Source organism: Nicotiana tabacum, chromosome 18, assembly GCF_000715075.1.
Source record: "Nicotiana tabacum cultivar K326 chromosome 18, ASM71507v2, whole genome shotgun sequence".
NCBI lineage: Eukaryota > Viridiplantae > Streptophyta > Magnoliopsida > Solanales > Solanaceae > Nicotiana > Nicotiana tabacum.
This window is the reverse complement of record NC_134097.1, coordinates 86,621,984-86,632,667: the sequence shown is the minus strand read 5'-3', so window position 1 is coordinate 86,632,667 and position 10,684 is coordinate 86,621,984. Positions and strand designations below refer to the sequence as shown.

General features: G+C 38.9%; 1 long non-coding RNA gene across 1 annotated transcript; it reads right to left on the bottom strand.

Moving 5' to 3' along the window:
- Positions 1–8,350: 8,350 nt before the first annotated feature.
- LOC142172808 (uncharacterized) lies at positions 8,351–8,879 on the bottom strand. Its single transcript, XR_012701779.1, has 3 exons — positions 8,633–8,879; positions 8,494–8,547; positions 8,351–8,425 (listed from the first exon to the last, which is right to left on the bottom strand). It is a non-coding gene; the product is annotated as an uncharacterized LOC142172808 (long non-coding RNA).
- Positions 8,880–10,684: the final 1,805 nt, after the last annotated feature.

Genomic DNA, 10,684 nt, shown 5'->3' with positions numbered 1-10,684 from the left:
CCGTTGATGGAGAGGGGTTTGAAGAATGGGAAGCCCTTTTTTTTATAGTAGAAACACGAAGTGAGAAGAGAAATTGCAAAAGAAGCTTGGAAAGGAATGCAAGAAAGTAGAAAAAAGTTATGAATGGTGCGTGATGCAGTATTTATAAGAGAAAGACGTCATTATGAATCATCATCATGGAATCATCACTTCGAACTGACATAGTTGCAGAAAAACCTAAAAATACGTTGTAAACTACAGAGTCAATCCTAGCGAGACACGTGTCTCGAGCATTAAATGAAAAAGACGTACGTCTCTCCACTTCTGAAGAATACATAATGATATTGGGAAGAGGCAAAAAAAATTCCCGCCATAAATATTTCGAAAATTCAGAAAGTGGGAGGACTTTCTGTATTGGAGGAAAAATAGATATGGCACGTGGATTAGTAATATATTGACAGGTGACATTTGAATAAGATCAACAAAGAAGAATGATGAGACGCGAGAAAAACACCCACGAGATTTTACAAAAGATACCGTACTTGACAATTAGGAAAGAAAAAAATCCACGGGATGCATGAGGACTACAAAAGAGGAAGATTCATCGACAACTGCGAATATGGAAAAGAAATCAGCATGATCCCTGATTATACGCGATTGTTTATTATTACTATAAACGTTATGAATAATTTGAAATAAGCAATTAATGTAGTTAATGTTAGTAACGGGCAGGAATTAAGTGGGAAAGCAGTTACATAACATATGCTTATATAAGCACCCCTTGCCATACTTTGTACGATTATTAAGGAATTCACAAATATATGCAATCAGTCTTTTATTCTTATTTCACTGCTTGATTGAAGATACTTACTCTCAAATTCTTGGAAGGAAGCTACAATAATCAATAAGATTTCCTTTCCTTTACTCATTGAATATTTAGTTTCTATTATTTCTTATTCTCTTATATTTAGTAAAGTAAAGTAAAATTGATTAAATCCGATTTATTTTAATATTTTCTTTAACAATAAAAACTATTTTTTGGTTAAACACTAACTAATAAAGTTAAAAGTTAATGATAGTTTGTGATAGACTTGAACTTTCTTTAAAAGTCTTGTTAAATAAAAGGAGAATTGATATTGAGATACTACGAGAAATGTCCAATAATATCTCCTATCCAGGCTGAACTCCTAGCACTACGATATGCACTTCAAACGATTATCAAGGAAAATATCGTCCCATGTGAACTAGAAACAGATGCCACAGAGGTGATTCGTTTTCTTGAAGAAGATTATCCTACTTACAGTGCTTTAATTCATGAATGCAGGTGGTTAATGGGGAAGGCAATGCAGCAGGGGGAGATCATAATGAAGCACAATTTCCGTGAAGGAAACATGGTAGCACACAAGATGGCAAAGGAAGCTCTAAAGTACCCTAGTTATAATACAACTCTTTATTTTGTATCACCACCTAGCTTTGCAATGAATGTCTATTGTAAGGATCAGGAGGGTTTTAAATATGTTAGGTCATGTAGTATGAATGCATGTGGCACTCTAGCATTTCTAGGAAATGACAATGGCATTGTACAACTCTGTTCTAATAGCACTACTATGGGTCTTGCATCCTAGTACTTGCTACTGTTTTTATTATTATTAATATAAGTATCTTTTCCCTTCAAAAAGAATTAAAATTATGTTTCCATCACAGATTTACTAGCATAGAATAAATTTGAGTCTTGTAAGAGAGTTTATAGTAATTCTCGCTTATTATTATTATTATTATTATTATTATTATATAATAAAAATAAAATTCAAGGCAGGTTTTATCCCTCAACCTGGCCTAAAGAGTTGGGGCGCCTGACCAACTGACCAAAGAAAGCGTGAATGCAATTGGCGTCACTTATTATTATTTTTATTATATTTTGTTTTCCAGATTAACTCTGAGTATGAAAAAATCTCTTCGCTCCCACCCGAATGGGGCTCAAACCTTATAAGAATCTTTTAAAATCCTGAAAATCTTTAAAGAATTATAGAAAGTAAAAAAAATAAAATTAAAATCCTCTACGTAGTGGATGCATGCATAAGTGCTAACGATACTTCTGCAGCCTTACCAAGAATTGATCATCTTATTATAATATCAAAAACTCGTTACCAAAAAAAAAAAAGATATACTTAGTACGGAACATTGTTTTTTATTATTGAAATCCTTAGGAAAGCTCATATTAAGTTGATGGTTGGCGGCTCATGGCAGACCAATATTCTTTCCGCTAAGCAATTAGTTTAGATTAAATTAGAGGATTACAGATCATCGGATAATGAAACATAAATAAAATATAGTGCAAATGGGAGTTGAAAATTAAATTTTAGTCATGTGACTTCTCCAGATATAGATTTTGTCAGACTAAATCTTATACAAATTCTTTTATTATAAGCACAATATGATATTGCGTTTTTCATCTTTCTAAAGAAAAATAAATACCGTAGCTAAACTATTTAAATATACTAGGTAAAGATTTGTAAAGTTTCTGGCTTTTGCAAAAATAATAAACATGGTTAATTGATTACTTATAAGTCAGTGCTTCTCTATCCTGTACGAGGAAAAAGAGTTATCGTAATATCCTTTACTGCCCGTACCTAATATTTTCGGGTAGATGTGTTAATCTTTGCTTAACATTTTTAATATAGTAGACAAGTAAAAGTGAACGGAGGGAGCATAAATTATGTGAAAATTATTAAGAAGCGACAAAAAATCATTTCATAATTACAAATATTAATTTTGAGAAAACTCTCCAAGTTCAAACTTATTAGCTCTCGGAATATAAAAAAGTTATCTTTTCTCTCCTCCCACATGAAAAAAAGTAGATAAAGGATTTAATTGTAGCTCCCACATTGTGAAAAAAAGAAGCAAAAGGTTTAGATACGATAATGATACAACTTGACCATTGTATATTGCTAACATAAAAGATGAAATATCCTTTTATGAAAAATTGGAAAAAAAAGGTAAATGAAATAATTATTTAGGGAGCCAAATTAGTGGGATACACGAGTACGTGCGAACAGAGGAAAACCTAAGGGGAAGACGTTTTCTTGTCTTTATGTCTCTCACTATGTAACATATGAAGCTGTCGGCAATGATTCTAACTGTAACACACTTGTCCTAATCTTTGAATAAGCAGCAGGCGAGTGTATTATTGTTAACTTTTATTCAACAAGTTTTGAGATTGTTTCTCTAAAATGATGAAGGGCAAACTAGTCATTTCTGTAGGCTTTAGATGGCATAGTGGTAATTTGACATTTTCTGGAACAAGGTTTTTGATTTGATTCTCACTCGAGGGTGTGGAGGTGAAAACGGAAAACCATGTAAAGTTTGCTATAAAAGTTAGTTTGTTAAGCCAACCTATTCTACTTTCTATGATTCTATCCATAGGGTTAGGATGGAGATTTTATTTTTTGAGAGGAGTGAGATGATTTGGTGTCACAAGCTGGCCACTATTGACCTAAATTTGTTCTTCCAATGGAATTGCTCCATTTTCACACGATTACAATAACAACCTTATGAGCCAGACAAGCGTGCTGATGACACAAGCTCCTCACGGAGTGTGACTTCAGCAGTTTGGTGTATGAACAGTGGGTGTACGAAGAGTGCGGAACCAAAATGTGGTTTATTTTTACTCAAAATACTCAAATAAGTGTAAAAAAAAAAAGTTACCAAACTATATATAACGCCACTAATAGTGGCGTTATACAGTAACGTTAACTGTACCGTTACTGTATAGCGCCACTATTAGTGGCGTTATACTGACACACCTTACATAGCGCCATTAATAGTGGCGCTATATGCCTTATTACCTGACCCCACCAATAATTTCTGGGTTCAATAATTTAAATGCGTATAAAGCCACTTTTTGTGGCGCTATATACAAAAAAAAAAAAAAAAAAAAAAAACCCGGCTAGCCATTTTCTATATAAACATCGTAGAATCGCCACAACTTCATTCAAAAAAAATTTTTAACTCTTGTTGGTTTCTATTATTGTTAAATTCTCCAGCATTTTTTCATTATGTCTGAAGAACGTAGAATAAGAGTATCATTATACTGGGGGGGTGAGGTTGTGATGTAGAATAACTATGTGGGCTACAGTTTACCTGCTAAGTGTAATGTTAAATTGCCACTTTCAATGGAGTACGAAACATTGATATCGTTGTTATGCAAAAAATGAGTGTGAGAAAACGTTCAGTGATACTCAAAGTAACAGGAAGAAATCTGTATTCCGTTACGCCGCAAGGGGTTGCTTTTTACTCAGAGTTTAACATCGACGATGATGACACTTTGAGTGATTTCTTGAGGACTCCGGACGAATGCCGGGAATTTCTTGTAATCACAATGTTGGAGATGTACGTGAAGGTCGAAGACGTTCCAAAAAATGAGGTTGTGCGTAGTAGAGATAACCCCCAGTCATCGGGTGGTTATTCTGGATCAGTTTTTGCCGGACATGTTCCAGATGAAAGAATTTTTCTTGATTTAAATTTATCACCGTCGGCGAATGAGCAGCGAGAAAATAATTTATACCCTGCTTTCCATAATTCACAAGAAGAGTGGTAAACTTCAATTTTCATTTGTGTTAATTATGTATATTTTTGCGTATTGAATTAATTTTAACGCTCATTTATTTAATAGGGGGTACCGGCCGGATATGAATTTTACAAGTGGCCCATCCGGTAGTCATCACCTAACTGAAAACGTCCATTATGGAATGTCATCACATTACAACTTGTAAGTGAAAAGCTACAGCCATATATAAAATATTTATTAATTTAGTAGTTTATATTTTTGTTGAAATGTGCAGTGAAAACGAGCAAGTTGAACTACTCGTACTCACTCAATTGCCCGAAAACGACGTATTACATCAGGATCTGGCAGATGAACAGAGTGAGGAAGAGAACAGCGATTATGATAACAATGCCGATGAATCGGGAGACGAGACACCATTTGCTCGTGAGGATGGTGATGAAGAGGACGAGGAGGAAGGACCCGATTTGAAGAGAGCCCCCCATAGACGAAAAGTGAACGAGTCTGAAGTGTCGTTTCATTCAAGGGAGATTCCTTATATTGATAACTTGCCAGCCGTGCCGGATGTGGAAGCTCTCACAAGAGATTTTGATGAAATTCGGACAGCAATGTGGGATGAGTCTAGACCAACGGTGCTTGCAAAGGGGATGCTTTTTCCTGATAAAGCACGCGTAAGCAGGGCTTGTAAAATGCACAATGTTAAAGAGTGTCGTGAGATGCAGGTATCGGAGTCAAGTCCGACGGTATACAAGGCTATTTGTCGCAGGTGGTTTTGGCCATGTAATTGGATGTTGCGTGCGTCGAAGAAGAAAACAGGTATGTGGAAAGTGGGTAAATACATTCCCACCCACACATGCGAAATGGACACTTTCAACGGGAATCACTTCAACTTGGATATTGACTTGATATCTCTTGTACTTATTCCGCACATCGAAGCATCCATAAGGTATAAAATCAAAAAGTGCATTACAGCAGTCTACCAGGAATATGGCCACACAATTACTAAAAGAAAGGCATATCTTGGGCGCAAACGAGCGTTTGAAATAGTCTATGGTAACTGGGATAAGTCATTTGCAGATCTGCCTAGCTACATGGCTGCACTGCAGCACTTTAACCCCGGAACAGTTATTGAATGGAAGCTTGAGCGGAGTCCGGGTAAACCAGAATATATATTCAATTACGTGTTCTGGGCGTTTAAGCCAGCAATTGATGGTTTTCCGTATTGCCGGCCCGTAATATCCATAGACGGAACTCATGTCTATGGAAAGTACGATATCAAGCTATTGATAGCCGTGGCAGTGGATGCTAATGGACAGATATTTCCTCTAGCCTTTGCTATTTGTGCAAATGAAAGCACAGAGACGTGGACAATGTTTTTGAACCACTTGAAAGAGCACGTTGTCAAACATCGTTCAGGTATTTGTCTAATATCTGATCGGCACGGGGTATATTAAGTTCTGTGGAGAACCTTCCTGCCTGGCAAGAACCTTATGCATACCACCGTTACTGTGTGAGGCACTTTAAGGCCAATTTCAAGAAGGCACATCCCAAAAAAGATCTACATGATTTGATGTGGATGGCAGCAACAGACCACCAACAACATAAATTCCGGAGGCATATGGATTCTATCAGGCAAGAAGACGATGCAGCATATCATTGTTAATGCGACATGATCCTGAAAAGTGGACGTTGCATGCAGATGGTGGCAGACGCTGGGGAATTCTTACTACAAACGTGTCAGAATCCTTCAACGGGCTATTAAAGTCGGCAAGAGGATTGCCCGTCACAGCCATGGTGCGTATGTCGTTCAAGCAGATGGCGGAGAGGTTTATACAACGGTCTGCAGCTGCAACGGAATTGATGGAAAGGGGTGTTGAATTTATGTCAGTGCCTATGAAGAGATTAGAGAAATACAGGCGGCGAGCACATTGGCATTCCTTTTTGCAATATGATAACGAACGAGGTATTTTTGAAGTTCGCACCGCTATCCATAATAATCGGGGTAATAATGTACATACTGTAAATGAATCCACAAGGTTATGCTCATGTGGGAAATGGTCAATCTACCACATGCCTTGTTCACATGCCATCAAGTGTTTTCAACGTGTTGGTTATGCGGAGACCAACTATATTGATCAACAATATAGTGTTTCCAAATACCTAAACACATATAGTGGTTAGTTGCAACCAGTGGGTTCTGAGCATTACTGGCCCCCAGAACCATTTAAAATGGTGTGTAACAAGTCCTATTTGCGTAAAAGACAGGTGCAGAAGAGAACGCGTATACAGAACCAAATGGATGTTAGTGATATCGTATATGCACGCAAATGTGGTATATGCTCGCAAACAAGCCACGACCGTAGAAAATGTCCTTTGGGTGGCAACAATAATCAAGCTCAGGGCGGGTGTTCTTCTATTGTACCTAACTACCCATGAGTTCATGTTGTAATAATTAGTTGTTATGTATACGATTTAAGTATTTATGAAATAATATTTTCTTGTTTGTTAATTATGATTTGTACTTTCCCTTTTTACCTATTTAAATAATAATTTAATATAATTATCGGTATATTTATTATGTGTGTTGTCTTGTCGCTATCACGATATTTAATACACAAAATATACATATGGCGCTATGTGTGTCTTGTCTTGTCGAACTGAAAAAGCTGAAAACATCATGATATGGCGCCATTAGATATGTGTGACCGGCTGACATAAAGTCGTCTCGTCAACATCATGATATGGCGCCATTAGATATGGCGCTATCTAATATAGCGCTATCTAATATAGCGCCATTAGATATGGAGCTATCTAATATAGCGCCATTAGATATGGCGCTATATGTGTCTTGTTTAGCCTATAAATAATGGGGTCATTATAGTTATTTTGTGTGCTAAAAATTTCCCCCAAGAAATATTTCATTAAAAGTAAGTAAGGTTTTTATTATAAGCAAATAGTTCACAAATGGCTCAACCTGGTCGTCCACCAATTTGCTTATGTGGAAAACCATGCATGATGGATTGTGGGTGGGAAGGTGCTAACGTTGGACGCCGCTATTGGTGCTGTATGAACAAGTTGTACAAGCAACCCGACGAACCTACTTGTGAATTTGATGAATGGGCTGAGGAACCATGTTATCAGGAAAGCTACAGGGATAGATTACAGGAATTTCATAATATGTTGTTATACCAGCATAGAATACAAAAGGAGGGAGATAGAATTATTACAGAAATGAGGGAGAAACTGAAGGAGGTGGAAGATAAAAAATGGAGAGCAGAATGGAATTGTGAAGCACACAAGGAACGCAACGAAAAATATACACGGGAACTTGTGGAGGTGAAGGCGAGAGTGAAAGAGTTAGAAGAAGAAAAAGAACAAATGGAAGAACGATTTAAGTGGTTGGAGCGAAGAATAAATGACAACTGAGGATGGAGCATTGACGTGTATGTGTTTAGTGTCATTTTCATATGTCATGTATTTTTATTATGTTGGCCTGTTATGTTTGTGTTTGTGTTGTAGTAATGTTTTCCTTGTTTGTTGTACTAAATTTTATTTTAATTTAAGTGGAAGTTAAGTTTAAGTTGTTGTGTTACTATACCAAAAACTATAAAACGAAATGAGAACTAAAAAAAAGTAACTGTCATATTCGACTAAATATTGTTGTTAATGTACAAAAAAATATTATTTACACCAAAAAAACAAAAATATGGAAGACCGAATCAATGTGTCCCGCATCCGGTGTGTCTCAAAGTAGGTTGGCCTGAGGCGCATCCCCTGCCGCCCGGGTATGCTATCAGGATCATGATCATCAAGTCGTCTCCTTATGGCCGGATGCGACACAGGATGACATGTATCGGTGGTGCTGTCAGGTCCAGTAGAAGGCTACATAATAATATCAAACTTAGTATAGAAAACTACATAACAATTCACAAAAATTTATATTGTCTTACCATAATCGTGTCTGGATCCTGAATGTAGTCATCTGTCGCAGCATCGCATGAAGCCTAAAAAAGTAAATTAATAAAGTTAAAACAAAATAAATAAGTTATAGTAAAAACAGTAATAAAATTAATACTAATAAACTCATACCTGCGCATGTGATGAGCTGCCATAACTCAGTCGGTGCCCACTATCAAAATCTCGGATCGGTCGAGACTCATCAGTGGTAGACGGGCCAGGGAAATATCTACCCAACTCCACTCCTTGAAAATCCGAGCCCATGATCAAGAATTGACCCGATGGGGTCACCTGCGACGTCCCTGGAGTGTCATAAATGCCAAGGCTGTAAGACGGCATGTCGGTCTCATGCATGCCACCTCCCATATCAGCAGCAACATCATCAGTAGGAGCCTCAAAGCCCCCTTGCTGGGGACCTCCTCTCCACCCACGACCACGTCGTCCAACACCAGCAGGTCATCGAGGAGCAGCAGCAGCTCGTCGGCCACCACCCCGTGGCATACCACGACCTCGCTGGTATGTGGCTGGGTCAACATAATCTGGCTGGTGTGCCAAACGCTGATCCGATCGGCCTTGCTGCAGTGTCTGGGCAGCCACATCCATTAAGCGACGACTATAGTCCTGCATGATCACAGGGTCGTGGACATAACTCTGCATCTGCTGCCCCATACGATATACGGTATGCAATCCAATCGCCTGCACAAAAGTTTTTAATATAAACTACGTATTTGACTAGAAATTACTATTAATGTAATTGATAATAACAGAAAACATACCAGAGCCTCATGTCTCCCGGCGTATGAGACGTACCGACCATCTACCCGATGAACTGGGTTCCCGATAAAAAGTCGGGAAACAGTGCGGTACCATGCCATATAAACTTCGATAGGAAAGTGTTGCGGAGCTGGGGTCAAGTCCCCTCGGCTGTCCCAAATACCCAACTGCGCTGTCAGCCACTCAATAAATGTGTCGTCCACTCTCATCCTATCATCCCTCTCATAATGTAAAGGATCCCATGCAGGCTGAGTCAGTATAGACTGCGGAAATCCAAACTGACGAAATACTCGCTCTGAGGCATGATGCTCAACAATATCGAGGCACGTGAGAGGGACGGAAGCCCTCCAAATATGGCGACCGTGCGTGCAATACGCTGGCAGGGTACCTATCAGCTCTTCGTTGTACGGCGTCCAGATGAACTATCAAATAATAACACAAACCGTTAGTATGCGCAACACCTAGTTAAAAAGTAATTGGTAAGTTTAGTTAGATATTCACTTGTGCATCCTCCAGAAAATCCAACACATCCCTATAGAAGGGGAGATTATGATGGCCATGATACTCTCGTGCAAGTCTACGACGCAATACCCACCTACAAGATAGAGGGAGATCAGGAATATGTACATTAGCCGGTAGCTGAGGTAGAGGTGGCCGAAGTTGCAGAAATCGCTCCCACACCCAAACCTAAAACAGAAAGTTGACGTAAAGATTAACTATAACTAGGTAGAATTGGAACTAAACGACAAATTATTTGAATAAGTTGTCACCTGTAGAAGTGGCAGAAAGCCGGAAACGTCTCTCTGTGTGCCCATGGATGCCCGGCATATCTGCCTGTACAAAAAAGATAGGACAGCACCACCCCAGCTGTAGCTGACTGTATCATCAAAGTCCGCAATATGATGAAGAAAACGAAGGCTCACTAGGTTCCCCGAAGTGTTCGGGAACAAGACCCCCCCAAATAGAAGGAGCAACAACAGCCTCGTATATTGCTCTACATACACCTCCGCTGAGTCGTCGGTGATAGTATCGTGGATCTGCACCAAGTGGTCTCTAATGGGGACCAACTGCATACGACTGCTCCCAATTGCTACATCTGGGTCCTCGGACCTGAAGCCCATGAGCCTGTGCAGCATATCCATATATGAAGCCCGGTTAAAATATATCATGTTCCCAGGCAGTAAAACTGGCAAGTCATCGGTGGACAGGCCATATAAAATCTCGACGTCCTGGAGTGTGATGGTGGCTTCGCCGATGGGCAGATGGAAAGTGTGTGTCTCCGGTCGCCACCGCTCAATCAATGCCGTGATCAAAGCATAGTCGAGCTGTATCCGTCCAATGCTAATGATCATATATAATCCCATCTCCTCCAGGTGATGGACCACACGGGGATGTAGAACGCGGGGAGGA